We start from the raw sequence: 24,701 nt of genomic DNA, 5'->3' as shown, positions 1-24,701 counted from the left end.
AGGAAGTATAATAGGGAAGACAAAATGTATGTTCTCAGCCAGAAAAAGACACTGGAGGGTTGCTGGCAGAATTTTGAATTTTTTTAAAAAAATAATTTTTTTATTGGTTTTTACACATATTTTCCAGCATATCATCCTTTTAAATATCATTTCAAAGTCTTTGGCTATCACAGCCTAATTCTTCCTTCAACCTCAACTGATGGTTTTCTAAAATCTTTTCTAATTATGCTTTTTGTTACTACAGTTATTCCTATAAATTCAAATCTTCATACATATTCTTAATTATTTTCACAATAATTTATATATTACTCCTTCCAAAACTTCTTTTAACCCTACAAGTGATGTCATTTGGTTACAGTTGCTTTCCAAATACGTCGAAAGCTTCTTCCATTCCTTTAGGAAAGTCTGGTCCTGCTGGTTACAAATTTTCCCAGTTAATTTCGCCATCTCAGCATAGTTCATCAATTTCTCTTGCCAGGAATTTTGCATTATCTGGTTCTTTCTTCCACAGAAATTTTGTCACTATTGGTCATTCATATGGTTGGCTTACTAACCCCCCTGTAACCATCAAGCTATCTGGAAAAGTAAAGGTAAAGGACCCCTGACAGTTAAGTCCAGTCGCAAACCACTCTGGGGTTGTAGCACTCATCTTGCTTTACTGGCCAAGGGAGCCCATGTTTGTCTGCAGACAGTTTTTCCGGGTCATGTGGCCAGCATGACTAAGTCGCTTCTGGCGAAACCAGAGCAGTGCATGGAAATGCCGTTTACCTTCCCGCCGGAGTGGTACCTATTTATCTACTTGCACTCGGACGTGCTTTCGAACTGCTAGGTTGGCAGGAGCACGGACCGAGCAACAGGAGCTCACCCCTTTGTGGGGATTCGAACCGCCAACCTTCCCATCAGCAAGCCCTAGGCTCAGTGGTTTAGACCACAGCGCCACCTGCGTCCCAAATAGTAGCTATCCAAAAAAAGTAGCCCCCAAATACAGTGGTACCTCAAGTTAAGTACTTATCCGGTAATTCGTTCCGGAGGTCCGTTCTTAACCTGAAACTGTTCTTAACCTGAAGCACCACTTTAGCTAATGGGGCCTCCTGCTGCCACTGCTGCACGATTTCTGTTCTCATCCTGAAGCAAAGTTCTTAACTCGAGGTACTATTTCTGGGTTAGAGGAGTATGTAACCTGAAGCGTATGTAACCTGAAGCGTATGTAACCCGAGGTACCACTGTATGGGATTGAGCTTTTTATGTGTATAGATCCCTGCTTCTGAGAATCATCCTAACAGCTGCGCCATTTGCATGTATACTTGCCCTGTTTTGTTTTCTGACACGGCAGTGAATTACACCTGCCATTTATTTCCAGTTGGTTAATTCAGGGCATGAGAGGAAGCGCTTGTGACCTGGGCATGTAGCTTATACATGGGACACATGGAAATGTTGCACTCCAGCCAAAGAAGTTGTGGAAAAAAATTAACGTTATTAACTAACAACGAAGACAAAGTTTAAGGCAGACTGTAGGTTTGCAAAAGATAAAGGCAGGCTCAGATTACCTTCCACAGAGGCAGGCTTCAGACCTGTGCGCAGATTCCTGCCTTATAGCCCAGTCCTACACATGCTCAAAAGGGACATGGGTGGCGCTGTGGTCTAAACCACCAAGCCTCTTGGGCTTGCCGATCGGAAGGTCGGCGGTTTGAATCCCTGTGATGGGGTGAGCTCCTGTTACTTGGTCCCAGCTCCTGCCAACCTAGCAGTTTGAAAGCACGTCAAAGTGCAGGTAGATAAAGAGGTACCGCTCCGGTAGGAAGGTAAACGGCGTTTCCGTGCGCTGCTCTGGTTCGTCAGAAGTGGCTTAGTCATGCTGGCCACATGGAAGCTGTACGCTGGCTCCCTCGGCCAATAAAGTGAGATGAGCGCCGCAACCCCATAGTCGGTCACGACTGGACCTAAAGATCAGGTGTCCCTTTACCCTTTACCTTTACTTACACATGCTTATCATAGCTGTCAACTTTCCCCCTTTATAAGGGAAATTCCCTTATTCTGAATAGGATTCCTCGCAAGAAAAGGGAAAAGTTGACAGCTATGATGCTCATGTGCAAGATGGTCCGTCCGGGTTATTCCAAAATACGGAGGCATGCACACTGTTGCCTTAATGTAAAGCGGACCTCAGTTGTGTTGGCGTTTGGAGGTCTAGGTCATGTTAAAGATTATGTAGATCTATAATGGGGGAGAATGCACAAGTTCGCTGACACTTTTATAACAGACATTTCAGGCCGTATGTGAGCCATCTCTTAGGTACTGAAGTCCTCAACACAGAGAGAGGTAAAGTAAACTCGCTTAACTCTGAAAAATACAAAAAGAAGAAGAGAAAGTAAATCAGTTGCAAGTCTAAGGCCCTGTGCTTTGTGACATCCTGGACACAGCTGGGAATGTTACCTTGCGGGCATCTTTTAATTAGCAACATAATTATTTTCATTAAAGCAAAAACTGGAGAGGTAGCCTGTCATTTGTATTTGGCATTGCTACCTGTTTCAAATGAGAAAGGCAGTAACGCCAACTTATAAAGCTACCTGTAAACTGGGCTTGGCACACCTGGTGCTCTTCAGATGTTGCTGGAATACAATTCCCATCAGCTGTGCTTAATGGGGACTGATGGGAGTTGGAGTCTAGCAGCAGCTGGCAGGCACCAGAATGATGAAGGGTGTTGTCAACTATCACAGAATATTTAGGAAATCAGGACCAGAGCAATTTAACTGCTATTTCAGCTGGTAGTTTGTTTGTTTGTTTATTTAAAAATCTGCAACACCAAGAAAAAGATCAGAATCACTTTTAAACAGGAAAGTATTTTTAAAACTCAGTTCTAAACCTGAAGTGCTTTTTAACCATTGAAAGAAATAATTGCTAAATTACTGCAGTTTTCCAGTGCGTTTAAAATGTTCCTTGATTTATAAAATCAGTTAAAAATAAAAAAAATATCTCTGACAAAGCTGAAGAACGTAAAATTAGCATATATGGGTGTCTGTGCAGATTGTGCTCCCTTCATCTTTATAAAAACTGGTTTCCTGCGAAATTTCTGGGAGCCGCTTATGTCATAGGTGCGATCTACTTTGCCGGCAGATTATTTTTTGTCGTTTGCTAAAAATCCCGTAATAAGAAATAGATAAGGACCTGCATCTAAGCTCTTGCCCCACCCTGCCCCACCCCTCCCAAATTTCCCGGGGCGTGCGTGGGAGATTCGTCTTATTGCATTAAATACATTTTTAAAAAGCGCAATACAGTATAAACCTTCCCTCTGGAGAGCGGCCCAGGTTCCCTTGGGAGAGTTGCGGAAGTGCTGCGCCAGCAGCGCCACATGGGAAGCCTCGCCTTGGCCCAGTCTGGCACTGGGTGGTGGTGGTGGTGAGATCTCAAGCCCAGGATCCCTCCAGGATTCCTGGGCCGGCTTCCTTCCCTGGGAAAGCCATCTCCTCCCGCCTTCCTTTGCCAGCCAGGGGGGCAGATACGAAGCACACAGCCCCAGAGAAGTGAGGGCAGCCGGACCCGCGCCGGGGCTCCTGGCGCAGCAACTAAAGCCGCCCGTTTGCGATTGGTTAAGCCACCGGGGGTTGGTCTAGATGACCCCCGGGGGTGCCGATTCTCCCCGCTCCTAAAGGTGGGCAGACCTGGCTTAGCCCAAGAGGCCGGTTTCCCCGCGGACTGGCCTGCTGCGCGTCCCCAGGGGCAGATCCACGCGTGACGCGCGCTTGGCTGGCTGCGCCCTGCGCGCCTGGCTGGCTGCGCCCGTTTCCCCCCGTTGCGCGCGGGCGTCGCCTGCCTCCCCACCCCCGGCGAGGCGATCGTGGGGCGGGCGGACGGGAGCTGAGTCCTCCTCCTCCTCCTCCTCGCCGCCGCGCCTCCGGCTCCCGGTGGGGCGCGTGGAGAGAGGGGGAAACCAGGTCACCAGCGCCGAGACAGACAAACCGGCTGGGGAAGGCAGTGGGGCTGGGGCGGACTCAGGTGGGGAGAAGAAGAAGAAGGCGAAGGAGGAGGAGAAGGAGCCCAGGGCCGAGGAGGCGGCAGGACTTCCCCCATCGGCGGCGGCGGCGTCAGCAGCAGCGCGCCCTGGACGGGCAGGAGCCCCAGCCGGGGCAGGACGCGCAGGCGAGAGGAGACCCGCGACGGATTTGCTCGCGGTGAGTGAGTGCCCGGGCTTTCCCCCCTTTTTTCTTTTAGCAAGGCAATCCGGAGTTGTTGTTTGAGGAGGAGTGGGGGGGGGGGGGATCCACGCGACGGATCCCCTCCTGACCCGGACTTCTGGGGCAGGAGTTCACAGCTGGACTTGGCCGCGCTGCCAGATGTTGGGTATTTTTAGCACCCGCTTGGCTTCGATCGTCTGAAGCGCATCGCTCTCGCCCGGGTGGGTTGTGCTGTTGTCTTTTTTCCCCCTTTCCCCGAAGGTTTTCCGCGGTCGCGCTTCCCACGCAACGCCTTGCGATTGTTTACCGAGGAAGGGGAGCCTCGATCTCTCTGCATTTTAGTTTTTATCATTGGAAAGATTGGGGGGGGTAGCTGCAGAATGTGTGTGTACATATATATATATATGTATATGTGTCTGCGTTTAAATCCGACCCCCCCCCTTCAAGCAGCCGAACGGGGTTTTCCAGACTGGCGTTCGTTGGATGGAGCAGAATATTTCATCACAGGGCTTTTGGATTATTTATTTTTTGCAATTAAAAATACATTTCCCTCCCTCCTCCTCGTTTTATTATTATTATTAAGGGCTTGATGGCTCCGCGCGGCGTATGCTCAGTTGTTGACAAAAATATGTGTTTTTTAAAAGAAAGGTCTCTGGCATAGTTGGTGCGGGCGCGATGCACGGAGCGGGTGGAAGTTTCCATGATGAGTAAGTTGTGTGAGCGCGGATCCTGGCGGGAGAGGCGCGCGGAGACGCGGGCTGGAGTGCGGGGACCCCGGCTGCGCTGCCCCTGCCTGCCTGCCTGCCTGCCGAGCGGCTTGGGGTGGTGGGTGCGGGAGAGACGCCTCCCTGCGGAAGGTGGGTGGCTCCCTTTTCCCTTTCGCTGCTTGTCAGTTGCAGCGCTTCAGAATTGCCTCCTTTGGAAAAGGCATCCCTTTGCAAGATTTATTTTTGCAGCAGTGCCAAATAAACAAGGAGAAACGCTGTACTTAAAAAAAAAAAAAGTTTGCGCTAGTTTTAAAAAAAGAGTAGGGGGAAACCCTAATCTATTATTAGTAATATTTATTTATTTATTTTTATTTATTATATTTCTTTAGCACCCTTCATCCATAGATCTGATGGCAGTTCGCAGCATAAAAATACAAGACAAAAACAGAAAAAAACTCTTCAGTTTAAAAAGTGCGTCTTAGGGAAAAGCAGACTCAGAAATGTTCACAGTTTATTTATTATTAGTTATGAATGTTTATATCTCACTTTTTGACAAGGTCCCCCCCCCCAGGGGCAGCTTATGAATATCAATAAAATAAACCGTTACATTTATCCCCCCCCTTCCTTCAGCCCAGGATAGCCAACATAGTAATAAAGAACCAGTATGGCACTGTATGGGGGGGGGGGGCGGAGGAACCTCTTCAGCCATGAAGCTCATTGGGTGAGGTTGGCGCCGTCATTTTCTCTCAGTCTAAACTACCTCGGAGGGTTGTTGTTAAGATATTGGAGGGGAGGGGGAACACTCCACATTGCCTTGTGCTCTTATGAGGAAAGACGGGATATAAACGGAAGAAATAAATATTCCAGTCTCAAGAGAAAACAGCGAGATAGGGTATCATGGTCGGTCCAACATGCACACAGCCCTCAAGGCCTTTTTTTGGTGGCCCTCAGCAACATTTGATGCCCACCTCCACAGCCCTTGTGCTGCCTTCCCAAAGCCAGGTAAGTGAGGTGCTGGGCTTTGGGAAGGAGGCGTGAGGCTTGGACAGGGTCCTAGTTAGGCCTGTAGCCTCCTTCTGAAAACCTAGTCAGTGCTGGTATAATTTATTCAACTTTTTTTAAAAAAAATAAATATTTATTAGTTTTACATAAAGGTTGTACACCATATACATAACATTTTCAAACATTAAAAAGAGGATTCTTTTGAACCTTGAGATCTTCCTTCCTTCCCTCTGTGGGTTCAAATTCTAAGTTTTATTCCTGCATCTTTTATTGTAATCTATCTATTATATAATCATAGTATTCAAAATCCATGTTACTTTACAAGTGTCGTATTCCTGCCAATGATTTCAGCTGTTTACAGTGGTCTCTCAAATATGCTAGAAAGTTGTTCCAGTCCTTTAAGAATACTTGGTCTTCCTGATTTCTGATCTTTCCCGTCAGTCTTGCCATTTCTGCATATTCCATCACCTTGTTCTGCCACTCTTCTCCGGTCTGTACTTCTTCTTCTTCTTTCCATTTCTGGGCAAGAAGCATCCTTGCTGCTGTTGCTGCCTACATAAACAGTTGTTTATTTTCTTCTGGTAGCTCCACACCTATAATGCCTAACCAAAAAGCCTCTGGTTTTAACAAAAGCTATCTTAAACATTTTTTCCAGCTCATTATATATCATTTCCCAGAAAGCTTTTACCACCCCACATGACCACCACAGAGCCTCACACATCCTTAGCTCCTTGGCAGGGCAGCGAGGGCTGGCAGTGTGTGTTAAATTTTGGCCTCACAACCTCATGCCATGCAACAAGGCAGTGGGCTGGCCACAGGTTCTGTGTCGAAGTACTATTGCGGCCTGCTTGGTATGGAAGGTTGGACCACCCTGGGTTAGATGAAGAGATAGCTGCTGGCCAAAATTAATTCAGTTTGGGAGTAGCCTGCCCAAGGATGGGTAACCTATGGTCCCACCAGAGACTGAGGAACCTCAACTTCCATCAGCCCCAACAGAATGCTCAGGGAAGATGGACCTGTAGTGTGGCAGTGTTTGGAGGGCCACACTTTCCCCATCCTTGTTCTGACTCTTGATTACAAATAGCACAGAAGCCGTAGCAATACCAAGTTAATGACAGTCACCATCCGATGCTTTTCTTGTTGGTGGCTGCAGAAGTTGGGCCGTCTGCGATGAATCATTCTCCTGATAAGATCTCTCTAGCTGCTGCTTGCTTTCTAAGAAGCAAGGGACTCTTCTCGAAAGGCACTCCTTTCTCAGATATGCTGTGCAGCCGGTGAGTAATTCAGGGGTGAGGGAAAGGACTTGAGACAGGCTCAAGGACACTTTCTTCCCTGGCCAGTACGTCACTGGTTATTAAGGCCTGAACCAGCTTGGACCAGGTGTCCTGAAGGGCTTCCTGTTTCTCCTGTGTGGATCCACCTGGCCTTTAAAATTTACTGCTTCATCCTTCCTGAACATGCCACTGCCTTTGGAGGCATCGTTGGTGGCGGTGTACGAAAATCCTCCCCCCGCCCCCCATGGCAGTGTTCCAAAAGCATAGAGTAAATTCTTAAGTGGGGCTGATTGGTGCAAGTTGGTGGGTCTTCCTCCACTTTGAACATCCTGGTTGCAGAAGAACATAAGATGAGCCCAGTATTTGTGCTAGCTAGGGGAGGAGGTGGAGAGACACATTGCTTCACTCCTGAACCTTCCCTTCCTCCAGGTTTTCACCATTGGTTTCAGTGGGGGGCAGGATTATGCTAGCTCTGATCAGGGAGAATGATGAAACCACGGAACCAGCAGATTGGAGGCTACATCTGTCCCAACTCCAGCAATGGAACACCACGTTCCTGGGTCTGACACCAGCTCTGGTCAACAGGAAGCACAGGCAGCTCTTGAGCTAAGCCTACATTAACTTTTTGTGGGTACAGTACAGCGGGGCTCTCTGTGGTGGAGGTGTTCACCCTGCCGGTGGAACTCTTCTCTGCTGGTGAGCAGGCACCTCAACACAGTCCTCAGTCCCTCTAGCCAGCTGGTCTAGTGGTTAGGAATCTTCTCCCCAATTATCTTCCCCTAGTTGTATTCAGCTGGTGTTTGAAGACATTTCTCTTTAAGCAAACCTTTGATTCTGTCTGTTGTTGCAAAGTTTAATCTAATTTATCTACTCTTAACTTTGGCTTTCTGGACCATTTTTGATGCTGCTTTTGTTTTCGGTTGATTATGCTAATCATTTTAATGACAGCTTATTTTTCTGTTTGTTTTTCCCATGTTAACTGCTTTGACCAACTAGTTTTGGAAGGGAAAGGTGGGGTGTAATTTCCACCCTTTTAATGTATAAATGTTATTGGCTTTAGTAGCAAACATTTCCTTCATCTGAATACCTACACTGCAAACTTAGAATGGCTAGGAATTTTGAGAAGAATCTTAGCATGCTCACCAAACCACCATTTTCAGGGTTCCTTGGGGAAAAACCATGACAGTTAAAGTGGTATAAAACTGATACCGTATTGACTTGAGTCTAATGTGCCATCGAATCTAATGCGCACCTAATTTTTCAGAACCTTGAAACCAAAAAAAGTATTTGTTAGTGAATGTAAATGTGCCATTGAATCTAATGCGTACCTTAATTTTTGCAACTTAATTTGTCCCAAAATGGTGAGCATTAGATTCGAGTAAATATAGTATAATGCTTGCAATGTTGATAAGGCCTATCATTTTGAGCTCGCAATAAGCCCCACTGGTATATCTTTGGATATATTGATGTTACTATACTTATATCAGCTTTATACCACTTTAATTGTTATGATTTCCCCCAGAGTAATGTCACTTGCGGTGGGTGCTGTCACTAAGAAATCCCTAACTCAAAAAACTATAGTTCCTTGCGATGAAACAATGACTTTAATGAGGTGGAGTCCGAAGGGGAGATGTGCCTTTCTGAGTATCTTGCAGTGAAACCGTTGCTTTTGTAAAAACAGGGGGCCCACATACTTACCTAATTGGGAACCAATGATTTAGATGATCAGATCATGATGAGTTAAGCAAATATATGCCAATATATGTTGGGGGGCAGCTTTGTTTATCGTTTAAACTGGATTTATTTATGCTCAAATTCCAGTGTGGGTCTCCCAATAGCCCACAAAGATAACATTGAACATTCTCCATCATTCCTTCGGGATGTGTATGTGGGTGTGTATTAAAATAAAAGATACTGCTAACAGTTCTTTTATTGGTATATAAATTCTATGTAAAAAGATGTTGTAATTTCATCCGTAGTCATTGGGGTGGTTTCACTGATCAAGGCATGGTCTTAAAGTCAGACATGTTGGGTTCAGAACCGATACCAGGAAGAGGAAATGACTGTGATAATATACAGTGTGTTAAACACACTTTTTAAACCGTTTACTTGGGACTTAAAGGTGTCTGACTGGCAACATCAGACACTGTGTCTTTTATTTAGCCACAAAGCAAGTATTTAATGGACCACAGCAAAACAAGATTCCTCAGGGTAGGTCTGATCCTGTGGTTAGAAGATTTTGGAGATCAGGCTGTCAACTTCCTGGCAAGAAGCCTCCTCAAATACAGTCTGGGAAAGATGTTGGGGAAAATATAGTTGAGTCTCCATAGTTTGTGCAGCATTTGGAGTCTACTTGGTCAGAGTTACTGAGAGCCAGTTTCAGTCATGGTTTTTGTGGTATGATGGCCTTTCCACTAGTATCTGGCCGGAGATCATCATCTCCAACTTTGTTTTGTCCTTTTAGGCTGCAGTCTATTTATTCCTTAACTGTTCCATTGATTCTTATGGGCATATTCCGGAGTAGCTTGTATTTAGCAGCTGTCATTTAATGTGTGTTGATGTGAACTTCATGCATCATGGTTGACATCAAATATTTCTTGCTAGCTCCCCTCCCCATGTGGACATCCTCACCACTTTGCATTCTTCACTGGCTGAATCAAAAGATACTGATGTTGTGTTATGTTGATTCCATTGGGGGAAGGAGATGGGATTGCAAACTTTGAACATTTTAGTGGTTTACAGAGAAAAGGAATGAACACACAAGACATTGGCCTCAGCGAGTGGAGATGTAGTAGAGGCTAGAAAAGATGGCAAAGGACAAGGAACTTTGTGGGTTGCAGATATTTCTTAACACTGGAAGCCCCAGCTTCTTGTTTCTGATATTTTGTAGAGGTATGATGCAAATGAGCATTTTATCTGAGTTGCACGTACTGGAAGTTTTCCTCATGATTTGTAATGGGATGGCAATAATAGGATGTATAGTGTTTTTATTGACTGAATGGGGAATTGATCCCTGGTCTAAGCAGGCAAAGTTCCTCAGTTTGTAAATGCTACCACACCAGCTCTTACATGATCTTACACAAATAACAATAATATTACTTAGCTACGTTGCTGCATGGGAAAATCAAGATAAGAGTTGTTTACTGAAAAGTGCCTAATTCTGCCCAAATTGCTATGTTTTGCATTGTTTAGTTAGTATAACTCCAGGCACACCATCTCAAGGTCTACTGATCACAGTGACAAATGCTAATCTTTATATATTGAGTTATTTACATACTGGTTTGATTTTATTAATTTTCACAGGTACCCACCCTCCTCAGTGGTCGTTCCATGTTGTTTTCAAATACGCGAGGTAGAAAATTGAGGCAGAGAGACTGTACCTTGGCCAAGGCCACTCATTCAGCCCATCAGGGACAAAATTGTGCTCATCTGCTCCTATGCTGTGGCCACTGGACTTCACTACCCATTATCTGACCTCGCCACATAGCTTTAGGCAAGATTCTCCCTTCCCCCACTCTTATTGGTACTGGCAATTTATTTTTAAAGGCCCATCTAACAACATTTGAGATACCAAGCTTAATTTTCTTCTACTCTGTTTTGGGTGACAGAGGCCTTATTTGAAAACAAAATTAGGTAGGCCAATGTTTTTCAGCCTCTGGTTTCACGCCATGAAAAAACTAGTGTATGATAGGGTGATGGGGGACCGCACTTCAGCCTGAGGGCTGCGTTCCATCATGGCCCACCTTTTTGGGGACTTCATGCCCATGGAAGGAGTGGTCTGAGGCAAAAGTGGGCAGAGGAAATTTTCAGCCACGCAAAAGTCGAGAGGTTTCTACACCTGTCTCCATCGAGACAAGCAATAGGCGTTGTCCCAATTCCAGGAAGGGAAAAATACCCATGGAGGGTGTTGAAGTAGAGCCTGGGGAGAGGGGTGTAGTTAGATGGACAATATAGCAAGGTCTTGAGAGTTGCACTAGGGCAGGCATAGGCAAACTCGGCCCTTCAGTTGTTTTGGGACTATAACTCCCATCATCCCTGACCATTGGTCCTGTTAGCTAGGGATGATGGGAGTCCCAAAACATCTGGAGTGCTGAATTTGTCTATGCCTACATTTGTGCCTCCCAAGGTTTGAGAGTCCTCACTCTTACTCTAGACTTACTAGGGTGGATTTGACTTAAATCAAATCGATTTCAATCACAATTTCAATCACTAGTCAGTAAGACTTGATTTAAAACATTTTGTTTTTTTACAGAAAAACTCATTCTTGCTGGTATCATCTTAATATTTACAACCAGAGGAAGGTTTCATTTTTGGAATAATGAATTTCCAGAGTAGTTTTTACAGTTATAGCAGAAATTACTGATTTGGTTATATTATCAGAAATACATAGACAGATAATTATGAAATTATTGTGAAGTTAACTGTTTCTATTTGGACTTTTCTGCTGTACTTTATTGGAAGGAGAAAAACAATCATTTCCTTAGTAACAATTTAAACAATTTATTTAACTAAAACAAAAACATTATAGCATATGCATGTGGTTAAACAATTTTTTAAAACAAATCTTAGACTGAGTTTCAGCACACATTGAAAACTTAAAACAAATCCTTATTTCCTGATGAATAGCCTTTGGACAAAATGTAACTTAAATAGAAAACGATCTTGAGAATGATTTTTTCCTCCAAAAGCATTTTATTTTAAAAATCCAATTAAAATAAAAAAATCCAATTAAAATAAAAATCCCGTTTTTTTTTTAAAAAAAATCATTGATTTTTATCCATCCTGAGACTTACGCAGTTGTCCCCTGAAGCTGTATATTACAAGGAACTATAGGTAGCTGTATTTTAGGTAAGCTTGTCCAAAATTGCACATCTTCATATTGACAAACCCCTGGTCATTTTTAAAGCGATGGCAGAGTCTCCTAGTACGCAATCTGAAATAGACTGAAGAAGACTGTATGCTCCTGTGAAAAGCAGACAGAGATTTGCTTTCTTAAAATTAGTACTTGGAACACTCTTTTGCAGAGCTTTCCTATTTGGTCTTCCCCAGAGAGCCCTCCTTAAAAGCCAATGTACATGTTCCATTTTCCACTTCTCTTGTGTAGACATTGAAATAAACACCACTGCAGTGCATTCAGGCTCCAGGCCACATAGTAAATCTTGCAGGCTACCATATTTGCCAGTGATGCAAGCTAAAAATAAAAATAAATGTGTTTATTATAAAAAGTCTTGGGTAATCAAACATGTAACAAACTGTAGCTCATAACTTTACATAATGAGTTATGCTTCGTGCTGCTCCAAATTTTGTTTTCCGTTTGTCTGCACGTAACCCTTGAGAGAATGTTTAAGTATGCGCACTTAGGCTTGTATAAACTGTTTCCTTCAGACATTGAAAACATATGAAGGTGATTGCCTCTGAAGTCCACTATGATTACTTTTTAAATGCTTATTGCTGAAGGGGGTAAATGTAGATTTCCAAGAACAGATGCACAAAAATTCGCAGATGTATTTTATTTATTTGTTTGTTTATTTGTAACAATTACAGTGTTCGTTACAATTCCCCCTCCCCCTCTCTCATGCATACAGGCACACAAATAAATTCTTACCACGTTCTTACTATTCCCACATTTAGCTCACATGCATACACTAACACCAAATAGTATTCCTATACTATAGGGATGCGGGTGGCGCTGTGGTCTAAACCATCAGGCAGGCATCAAGCACATCTGTCAAATAATAATAATAATAATAATAATAATAATAATAATAATAATAATAATAATAATTTATTATTTATACCCCGCCCATCTGGCTGAGTTACCCCACAAAACACATTATTAGTTTCCCAAATAACACATCCTGGGTTATTTGCCTTCTTGCCACCCTCAGTTTCAAGACCAGCGCTCCTTTATTCTGACAGGCTTCGGCCTTGCTGGGTGGTTCATGTTTTATCTGTCGATTCTTATTTTTGTCTGCCGAGCCTGTCTCCATTTTTGTCTTATACTGCTTGCTTTGTATTTTATTTTATTATGAACTTGTGGTTTTAATTATTCCAAGCTGCTCTTGGGGAATGTAACTGATAATTAGAGTAATTAAGGCAATACAGTGGTACCTAAGTTTATGAACTTAATCCGTTCTGGAAGTCTGTTCTTAAACCAAAACCATTCTTAAACCGAGGCGCGCTTTCCCTAATGAGGCCTCCCGCCACCGGTGCCCTTCCACCGTTCAGATTCCGTTCTTAAACCGACGTAAAGTTCTCAAACTGGGACACTATTTCTGGTTTTGTGGAGTTTGTAAACTGTTCTTAAACCGGACTGTTCTTAAACCAAGGTACCACTGTAGAGTCAAACCTTGGTTGTCGAACGTAATTGGTTCCGGAAGCATGTTCGGCTTCCAAAATGTCCGACAACTGAGGCGCAGCTTCTGATTGGCTGCAAGAGCTTCCTGCACTCAAGCGGACACTGCGTCGGGTGTTTGCCTTCCGAAAAGGGTTTGGAAACTGGAACACTTACTTCCAGGTTTTCAGCGTTTGGGAGCCGAAATGTTCCAAAACAGAGGCGTTTGGCAACCGAGGATTGACTGTATGTGAATTCAACTGTAGAAAGATAAAATAAATCGATGCCAAGTACAGTGGAACAAGTGAAACTTTACATCGCATCATTATCCACCCCTTTTCCTGAAGAAGCTTAGCAAATTGAAGTTACAACCAGGAATGTACCCAAGGGTTGCTTAGGTTGGCCCTTGATATAAATTTGATATTAATGATCTGGGTTGCCATATTTCAGAAAGTGAAAATCCTGGCTTTTGTCCGGGAAATTCTGGACGCATTAATGACATCATATGTGTTTCTGACATCTTCCTTGAATTTCCAAACCCCTGCTCTTCGAGAACTCGATAGGTAGAATCTAAATATTAAATTCCCACCAGGACGATTTCTAAGGGCGTTAAAAATACCCTCCAGCTTGATACGTGTGATGAGTTTTCCTCCACACCTAGATCAACAGAGCAAGCGTCACTGCTTAATTTCATCGCAGGACAGGCAGATATCGAGCACCAGCAGTTAATTTTCAGAAATTAGTGCTGGTTCAGAGTTCACAGGCATGTGACCTGTGGCAGTAGTTGGTGGCTGGTGCTGAGCTGGAAAAAAATGAGCTTCCTTTTGACTCCCTCAGAAGGAAGAGGGAGTTCATTACCCTTCAGCCGCTGCTGAGAGGCAGGGACCGAATACAGCTGCAGTCCCCACATGTTGCAGGCTGCATCATCAACTTTACAGGGAAGACCAGCCTTCCAGTATCCAGCTGTGCTGACTCATTTTTTCACTCCGACTGATAGAGGTAATGAAAGGTGTGAAAACAAGCTGAGAGAGCGGAGAATATTGTGTAGCTTTGAAACGATTTTTACTGTTGCCGATGCAGTTATATTATTAGACCTCTGCTTTAGAAAGGAGTATCGGCGAAAACGTTTCTCTTCAAGCAGGCCTTGGGCTGATTGACGTGCCCTTTTTCAAGTGGGTTGTGGGAGAAGGAATTATAGGTATACGTCTTTGTTCGTATTTGTATTAAATATTTTGTGTTTTTTATAATGTCGTTCTGTGTTGTGAACCGCCCTGAGATACACGGATGAATGGAGGTATACAAATTCTAACAACAACAACAACAACATAAATTTATTATATATCTGGCTAGGTTTCCCCAGCCACTCTGGGCGGCTTCCAACATAAATATTAAAAATACAATACAGTGGTACCTCGGGTTACATATGCTTTAGGTTACATACACTTCAGGTTACAGACTCCGCTAACCCAGAAATATTACCTCGGGTTAAGAACTTTGCTTCAGGATGAGAACAGAAATTGTGCTCTGGCGGCACGGCAGCAGCGGGAGGCCCCATTAGCTAAAGTGGTGCTTCAGGTTAAGAACAGTTTCAGGTTAAGAACGGACCTCCGGAACGAATTAAGTACTTAACCCGAGGTACCACTGTACAACATCAAACATTAAAAACTTCCCTAAACAGGGCTGCCTTCAGATATCTTCTAAAAGTCAGATAGTTTATTTCCTTGACATCTGATGGAAGGGCATTCCACAGGGCGGGTGCCACTACCGAGAAGGCCCTCTGCCTGGTTCCCTGTAATACAACAACTGATTTAACAACAACTGAATTAAAAAAAAAACACATTTCGAATGTATTGTAAAATCTTGGTAAGACTGGTTACCTGTTGCAGTAAACATTGTGAGCCTGCATTTTCTTTTTAATGCTCGCACACAGCATTAGAAAGGTTGTTTGACGTTCTAAATAGGTTATGCTATGGACTTGTGATACCATGTGCTGTGTGGATTGGTGTGGCTTACTAAGAACAGAATAGACCATATGAGTGGATAGCACCATTTTACAGTGACTGGAAATATTCAAACTGCTTGTTTGAACACAGTTGAAAGAGAGAGAGAGAGAGAGTTGTGACTGCAGCCATTAGTCACAATCTAGCAAGGGACTCCCACAAGTGCAGACAAATTTTTCCATGTTATATTTGTGAAATGACTATTTAGGTCATGGGGTCTGGATATGTGTGTGATTTGCTGGATTGCAGCCTAGTGTTTCAGACTATATATTTTTTTTCCCTTCTTCCCTGTGGTGGAGAGGTAACCCCAGAAACTCATGGTGCTGCCTCCTCCATTGAAGTGAATGGAGTTTTTCCTCTGTGCCCAGAGCATGCAGGAGGCTCTGGATCTGCTGGTTTTAAAAATGTGGATCTGGAAATTGTCCAGTAGCTTAACTTAATCTTTTAATTTTGGCGAACATTAAGATTCACCTCAATGTTATTACTAGCAACGGTAAGACGAAATTAATAATATTCTTCATTGTGGACAGTAGCAGGAATTTCTTCCTCTTTTTCCAGTGTTTCGAATCCGTCTTCTTTCAGATTCCCCTAGGCCGTGTTGAAGAACTAAATGTGAAAGTACTTATGAAAGCACAATAGAAACCAGTGTTAATTACTTCTCTTGCCTGAACCAAACTTAGTTTAAGTAGAACACTATTATTTCATGTTTAAGAGCTCATTCATTTCTGATAATGTTTTTTTAAAAAATGAGTACTAGAACTGAGAGGGTACAAGAACTGAATGGGAACCAGAAAATAGTTAGCTCTGGGGGTCTCAGGGAAGGCACATCTCACTCTCCTGTAAGCTGGGCAAGGAGCATAGGAACATGGAAACCTGCTTTAAACCAGGCCTGCCTGTTTGTTCATATAGCTCAGGGCTCTGAATGGCAGCAGCTCTCCAGGGTTTGAGGCCAAGGTGTTTCCCATCACCTACTAACTGATCCTTTAAACTAGGAATGTCAGAAATTGAATCTGAGACCTGCTCCTTGTCCACTAACCCTTGCACTGGTATACAGTGGTACCTCGGGTTACATACGCTTCAGGTTATGTACGCTTCAGGTTAGAGACTCCGCTAACCCAGAAATAGTGCTTCAGGTTAAGAACTTTGCTTCAGGATAAGAACAGAAATCGTGCTCCGGCGGCGCGGCAGCAGCAGGAGGCCCCATTAGCTAAAGTGGTGCTTCAGGTTAAGAACAGTTTCAGGTTAAGTACGGACCCCCAGAACGAATTAAGTACTTAACCCGAGGTACCACTGTATATGACTAAGCTCATAACCGCCCAACATTTCTCTGATGAAAGTAGGGACGTCCTCTTCAATATTATTATTATTATTATTACCCAGCCCATCTGACTGGGATGCAAAATCTATACTGTGTGACATAGTCGTACCTTGGAAGTCAAATGGAATCTGTTCCAGAGGTCTGTTTGACTTCCAAAATGTTCAAAAACCAAAATGTGGCTCCTGATTGGCTGCATGAAGCTCCTGCAGCCAATCGGAAGCCGTGGAAGCTGTGTCGGTCGTTCGGTTTCCATAAATAGTTTGCAAACCGGAACACTCATTTTCGGGTTTGCGATGTTCGGGAGCCAAAACGTTTGGGAACTAAGCTGTTTGACTTCCAAGCTACAACTGTATTTACAATGCAATTAATTTAAACATACAATTTTTAAAATGTAGATAAAGCATGGGTTGTTTTTCAAACAGTTTGTAAATATAGCATCTACTGATTATGCCTTTTGGTGTTTGTAGACCAATCACTAGGCTTAATTTAGGTCTCTTGGTGATAAAAGTCTGCAAGGAGTGAATAATAACAATTACTTAATAGTTGTGCTGATCCGCTTGCATAGTTCTGCTAAGTTTGAGTAAAACAATGTGTCACTTTTAATGCAGAGTAATATTCAGCATCGTTTACTAACCTAAGAAGATCCACCCTTTTTGTCACGTTCATTAAGCAGAGTTATAATATAGTTATGCATTAAGCATAGTACTTCAGTTTAGTTTGGGCTTGACTGCCGTTTAAAATTCCTCCATGACTGCAGCATGCCACTGTCATGTCTGGAGTTGCAGTGAGTTATGATATATGAGACCAACCATATTTACATACTTGAATTTACAGCCAAGTGTGTGCCAAAGTTAAAAAACAATGGCACAAAATTATGCTTCCCTTCTTGTTTCCATCCTTGAATTCAAACCCACTCCATACAGATTGCCACTCTCTAGGTCTAGAAGAGTCTGGCATCACCCACCCTCATTTTGTATGCTTTTAATGCAATAGGGATGAAACACTGAAGGTATTTTTTGGAAACAGAAATTAGAGGCAAAAGCAAGGGACAAATGAGGATGCTGATAGCTTCATTGTACTAGCTGTAAGTCGAGGTGCATATTTCTGCATCCTGAGAAGCTTATTGTCCTTTAGGTTAGCGTGAAAACTGGTACCTTCCAATGTATGGTGTACTGTTCTTCCCTATCTCCATGTTGAAAATGGTTGCTATTAGGGCTGGGCGATACCTGGTTTTCAGCATCGCAATATATCACCAGCCATAGCTGCCAAGTGTCCCTTATTTGGCGGGATAGTCCCTTATTCCAGCGCCATGTCCCGCTGCTGTCCCTTACAGATGAGGCTTCGTTTGGCTGCTGGCTGGGCTTTCTGCCTTTGGCTCAGAGGGGCTCAGAAGTTGAACATACCTGTGCCTAGAAAATCCCTTATTTTGGCTGCTGATCCCTTATTTTCAAGGCCGCTGGTCCCTTATTGTCAAGTCTGTAAGTTGACAGCTATGTCACCAGCTGAACTTAGCGATATACCAATATATCATGCTGTCTGAAATAAGGATGGTACAGGCATTGGCTGGCTTCACGGTTTTTCTAGCATCGTGATTTTTGCCCGCCCCTGCTTTTTTGTTTCGCTGCTCCCCGCTCAAGGCAGGGAAGACCAGAGTTGGCAGAGTTAACTGGGTCTGCAAGAATCAAGGGAAGCAGTGGCTGGCTTAATGGTTTTTCCCATGCTGTGATTTTTGTGTAGCATGTGTCTGATTCATTATCTTTTGCCAGGTCAAGAATTATGAAACTGATAATCACAATATTGACTTCAACCTGGCTTTGGGTGATATATTGATTTCTCACCCACCCCTAGTTGCTCTGTGTTTTTAGCTGTATGAATAGTGTTATTTGAGAGCTGTAGTTGCCATAATATTCCATGTTTTCACTGCTGGCAGTGACTTCTGCAAGTCTTGCTCGCCAGATGCTACTGACATCTGGTGAGCAAGACCTAGGGGTGAAGATGGCAAGTCCTGGAGGGCAAGAGTATTTTCTGATCATGCAATTCCAATTTGATATCACATGATTTCATCATTGGGTTGCAGATGCCAATTTCACACAATACAGTGATTTAATTAGGGAGGGCGACAGCGGAGGAGTGGACAAAACCAGATTATTCATTTGAAATTGGGCGAGACAGAAAAGAGGCAAGTTGTTTTGCTAATACTTGTTAAAAGCAAAATGGCAGCAATATAAACACTTACGATATATAAAGTACATTGTGCTTTAAATCACTTTAATCTTGAAAGTAGGACTGTATCATAGCTGTCAACTTACAGATTTGAAAATAAGGGACCAGCAGCCTTGAAAATAAGGGATCAGCAGCCAAAATAAGGGATTTTCCAGGCACAGGTATGTTCAACTTCTGAGCCCCTCTGAGCCAAAGGCAGAAAGCCCAGCCAGCAGCCAAATGAAGCCTCATCAATAAGGGACAGCAGCGGGACATGGCGCTGGGATAAGGGACTGTCCCGCCAAATAAGGGACACTTGACAGCTATGGACTGTATGAATACTTTACTCACTCATTTACTCACTTGCTCATTTTGAGTATGTGATACCTTAAACATACCATAAGCAATTACACAGTAAATGTACATATTTGGCATTGTGAAATGCTGCACCGCGCATTTTACTTTTCCTGCTCCTTTTCACTTTCAAATTGCTTCTCAGAAAACCATCTAAATCCACATAAGTGAAAGTGGAAGAACAAGAACCTTTTAAAGACAAATATCACTTTGAACTTTGCATTGGTCAAATGGACATTTCTCCCAACACACACATTTTTCAATGCCAGTATACACATTTTTGCAAGCAATTTCCCTAGTATGACACATTTTTGCATGCTATCTTCACTTTATCTTTGGGTGTTTATTGCAATCCCCTCAAATAAATGCATTTTTGTACATACTGTTTGGTTGGTGAAATTCAGAGGAGTGCAGATTTTTAAGGGATAGTTGTGCTTTGCACATTGTTTCAAGAAAGTGCAAGTCAGGTAGTGTATAACTAGAACGCAAGACAAAAGTGACATCTTCCCCCAACCCTAACTTACACTAATTTTAGCTGCATTGAATTTGCCACTTCAACAACATGCTCCCAACTTCCCTCTCTAGCATTTACTATACTTGAGCTGCACTTTAGTCAGTTGCCCTGCTTTTGAATTAAAAGAGTTTTTTAGGATTGCATTCACAAACTCATACTTTCATCTTGCGGTGTTATAATTCAGCTGTGATTTTGGCAGGGGTAGTCTTTCTCCTCGTGCTTAGTCATAATTTCTGTCCCCTTATGTAACAAGGCATCACGGCTCACGTTGAGTTCTGCGCTTAAAATAATTGCACGGGAGACATTTAAAAACATTTTTCTCCCTGAATTATACCTTGATTATATTTGAACTTTCCATTTCTGTATTGTCTTGTGCTTTTATTCAAAACACCAGCTCAACACTGACACTCCTCATAAAATTGCTTTCATAAATATAAAGGTTTTAAGCAGGCATGTGCATAATAATTCACAATCAAGGTTGCCTTTTTTAGCAGTTGGGTTTTTTATGTTTAAAAAATCACTCATATTTTATTCACCTTATTTTAGCTTTACACACACACACACACACACACACACACACACACACACACAACCTCCAGGCATGGATTCCAATAACAAATGCGGAATCACCTAAGTACACACACACCCGATGATATTTCCCCTTTTGGTATCATATATTATTGTTTCAACAACAGTCCGTTTGAAAAGCAGTCTGGTAATACTTTCGTTTCTTGCACGTTCTTGTATATTCATTACATCACTGTATTTGTTCTTTCGTTGGCGGCTGTTGTTAAACCCACAGCATTGCTAATACCTGATCTAAAACGCACATTGACAATGTAAACATGGAGCAGGGGTGCCAACTTGAATAAAAATATTGAGGGGGCCCAGGTAAGCCCCATCCCACATAATCGATCACATGACGCAGTGCTCACACACCATTTGAATGGCAATGCCCATCAACACAGCGACAGCAGGAGGAGCTCCCTCAGATATTTTATTGGGGGCCCTGAGACCCTTAGGAGTTAGCTCCCATGACATGGAGACAATAGACACTGTCACTCTACAGATTGTCAAGACCACTGCAGCTTCCTTTCCACACATACATAATACAAAATACAGTGGTACCTTGGGTTACATACGCTTCAGGTTACAGACTCCTCTAACCCAGAAATAGTACCTCGAGTTAAGAACTTTGCTTCAGGATGAGAACAGAAATCGTGCTCCGGTGGTGCAGCAGCAGCAGCAGCGGGAGGCCCCATTAGCTAAAGTGGTGCTTCAGGTTAAGAACAGTTTCAGGTTAAGAACGGACCTCCAGAACGAATTACAGTGGTGCCTCGCAAGACGAAAATAATCCGTTCCGCGAGTCTCTTCGTCTAGCGGTTTTTTCGTCTTGCGAAGCAACCCTATTAGCGGATTAGCGCTATTAGCGGCTTAGCGGCTAAAAGGCTATTAGCGGCTTAGCGGCTTAGAAAAAGGGGAAAGCGAAAAAATTCGTAAGACTTGCAAGACGTTTTTGTCTTGCAAAGCAAGCCCATAGGGAAATTTGTCTTGCGAAGCGCATCGAAAAACGGAAAACCCTTTCGTCTAGCGGGTTTTTCGTCTTGCGAGGCATTCGTCTTGCGGGCCACCACTGTAAGTTCTTAACCCGAGGTATCACTGTAAAACAGAATTCTAGTTCAGAGCTGTAATTGATGCAGATGTAGCTCTGGGTTCAAAGCTGCGCTTTCCAATGGCACTGGGATCCTCCAGACTGGTTTTATGTTTAGCTTTGGGGTGATTTTTTTTGCAGGTTTATTTTGTAACGTCACTGACACAATAATAGTGCATTAGTGGTAGACGTCCACGCACCATTCTGCTTTATTAGTTGCTCTGTCATTAAGGAACACTCAAATTTGACTTACAGGAAGAGTTACTAGGCATATTTTGCCACCTTCCTTCAGAAACCTGTCAGTTAATATTATATCATTTGCTCTGCATAATCCAATATTTCAGTTTTGTAGTTCTCCAGGGAAGATCATTTTTTTGGGGGGGGAGTGTTTTTTATGGTGGAAGCTACTTAAAGAAAGTTGCTTGCTTGTTTTTCTCTGCCCTTGCCCAATAAACATTAAATGGAGAGAGAGAATGCCATATGTTTACTATGGAGTGTTTTTCCTTTTCCCGAACAAATGAATCCTGAACAAAAACTCCATTCAGGAAGCAGTTTCCAACAAGTATGCAGTTACCGTGGAGGCCAAATTAGAACAAGCAACTTGCTGAAAGTAGCCTCCAGCAGAAGTAGCACATTTTCCTGATGGAATTTCTCCATGTAGAACACCACTGAAATATTTGGGGTTATGTAGCAAATTATATACTATTAAGAGAACAATGTAAAGACAGGTTTCAAAATACATCTGACAAAATATGCCTATGAGTTCTTCTTGGGAAATGAGATTAGATGATTCACTAATGATGAAGTGGCCCGTTGCCTTCACAAAGGAAGACAGTTAATTCATGTAGAGGCTCCCATCACTGCCAATGCGTTACAGTCACACCCAGCTATTCTCCTTTCCTCCTAATATCTGGTTACCATTCTGCAGCTCTAGAAAGAAAGGAATTCAGTCTACATTGAAGGAATATGTGGATGCTGAAAAGTAACAGGTTTGCAAGGAACCCCAGTGAGTTCGTGGCTGAGCTTCAGTTTTAACCGAATTCTCCCAAGATGGTACCTAAGAGCCTCTGTCTCAATTGCCTCTGTAACATCTCTCATTGTGTCTGCGTTAATGCTGTTAGGTTTTTGGCTAGTTCCAATCAGATAATGATTGACTGTGAACAATATAGCTGTTGCTTGTAAGCAGTGCTATTTTTCTAGAAAAAGAGGTGCCGGAACTCACCATGAACACCTCTCATGTTCTCTTATCGTGGCAATGGGTGCCCACCTGAGAAGTGCCAGAACTGAGTTTCGGCTGGGGGCGCTGGAAGCCCTGCTAGTAAGCAACAATTTCTGCTGCCTGTAAGCATGGCAAGGTAGAAAGTATCCTCTTCCAGTTTATTTTTTATTTATTTTATAAAATTTATACACTGCTTGATTGTAAAACAAACAAACAAACCCTCAAAGTGGTTTACAAAAGATAAGACAGTAAAATCGGGGGGTGGGAATCACAGCCCTCCTTTAAAACCTACAAAAGTTAAAATACTGAAAGAGTTTAAAGCAGGTTAAAGTTAGGGCAGCAGTTCTTGAAGGATATCATAGGTGACAGAACGAATCTCAGCCTTCTCTTCTGTGCTTTTAGTGGAACAGGGACTCAGCTGGACTGGTAAAAGAAAAAGCATTTTACAGTGGTATCTCTGGTTACGAACTTAATTCGTTCTGGAGGTCCGTTCTTAACCTGAAACCATTCTTAACCTGGGGTACCTCTTTAGCTAATGGGGCCTCCCACTGCTGCCATGCTGCCGGAGCACAATTTCTGTTCTCATCCTGAAGCAAAGTTCTTAACCTGAGGTGCTACTTCCGGGTTAGCGGAGTCTGTAACCCGAAGTGTTTGTAGCCCAAGGTGTTTGTAACCCAAGGTACCACTGTATATGTGTTGTATATGCGGTATAACACCATGGCACCAGATGGTGCTGTGGAGTCCTGTCTTTTCCAACCGGATTTCCCTGTATGAGTTTACAACGTGTTTAATTGAAACGCTTCTTTGATGTGTCTAGATTCAGCCCATATGTCTCAGACATGAGCCCAAAATAGAACTACAGTGGTACCTCAGGTTACATACGCTTCAGGTTACATACTCTGCTAACCCAGAAATAGTGCTTCAGGTTAAGAACTTTGCTTCAGGATAAGAACAGAAATCGTGCTCCGGTGGTGTGGTGGCAGCAGGAGGCCCCATTAGCTAAAGTAGTGCTTCAGGTTAAGAACAGTTTCAGGTTAAGAACGGACCTCTGGAACGAATAAAGTACTTAACCCGAGGTACCACTGTATTGACATGTTACCGTTGCTTGGTGTTGGAAACCCGTCAACACACATAGGAATGCCTTGTTTGGCTGCTTGCCCACACACCAATTGGTTATACAGTACTTTTTGTGCCCTAAATGTAGTATTAATAGTCAGAGTCAGCCCACTCATGAGGCAAGGTCAGGCAGCAGGAACCTCAGGGACAGCAGATCTGGCCTCCAAGGAATGCATTGTCTGCTGCTGCTGCTGTGGTGGTGGAAACCATGGCTGGTTCTCCTTGGAGACTGTATCTGCCTCCTCAGCAGCCCTCCCAATGCAACTTCTACAGCGGTCTCCTGGTGAATCGAATGAGCTTCTGGTCTCCTTCTATCTTTGCTCCTGATGTAGATCTTTATTCCCCCTCTTGTTCCTGTTGTAGCTCTTCACTCACTCCTCCTTCCCTGGCAAGCAGAGGGGTCACCATTTTTTGGGTTCTCCTCAGGTGCCCAAATGTCTCGGGCCAGGCTTGTTGATAGTTTACTTTGCATTCTGAAAAGGCACTGTGTTGAAGAAACTCTGCTGAAGAAAGGAAGGAAAATGTGGTGTAAATTGAGACGCGGGAAATTGAGGGAAAGGGCATCTTCCAAATGCTTAATAAGAAAACTGTTGGCTCAGATCTTTTATACATAAGACCACCACTGAAGAACAGAGCCCAGCTTGGGTGTCGTTGCTGCATGATTTTACACTGCAAAAATGTAAAACTTGGAACTGATTGCTTCCATGGAAACTGTTTTTTTATGACACTATTTGGTGTGACCAAGAGATTTCAGCACTCACCCAATTTTGTTTAATAATCGTAATTTAATTAGCTATGGAGAGAATGATGACTAAGTACCATGATGTGTTTGTGTCAGGCT

The 24,701-nt window shown here is 43.2% G+C and overlaps 1 protein-coding gene across 1 annotated transcript in view; it reads left to right on the top strand.

The window, feature by feature from the left end:
• Positions 1-3,795: 3,795 nt before the first annotated feature.
• THRB (thyroid hormone receptor beta) overlaps positions 3,796-24,701 on the top strand; it is a 163,420-nt gene continuing 142,514 nt past the window's right edge. Inside the window, exon 1 of the mRNA XM_083706033.1 lies at positions 3,796-4,166. The gene's annotated coding sequence lies outside the window, so the exon portion shown is untranslated. The remainder of the gene's footprint in view (positions 4,167-24,701) is intronic.

Source organism: Podarcis gaigeae (genome assembly GCF_964106915.1).
Source record: "Podarcis gaigeae genome assembly, chromosome: 12".
NCBI lineage: Eukaryota > Metazoa > Chordata > Lepidosauria > Squamata > Lacertidae > Podarcis > Podarcis gaigeae.
Note: the sequence above shows the minus strand (reverse complement) of the source record. Positions and strands in the feature narration are given on the sequence as shown.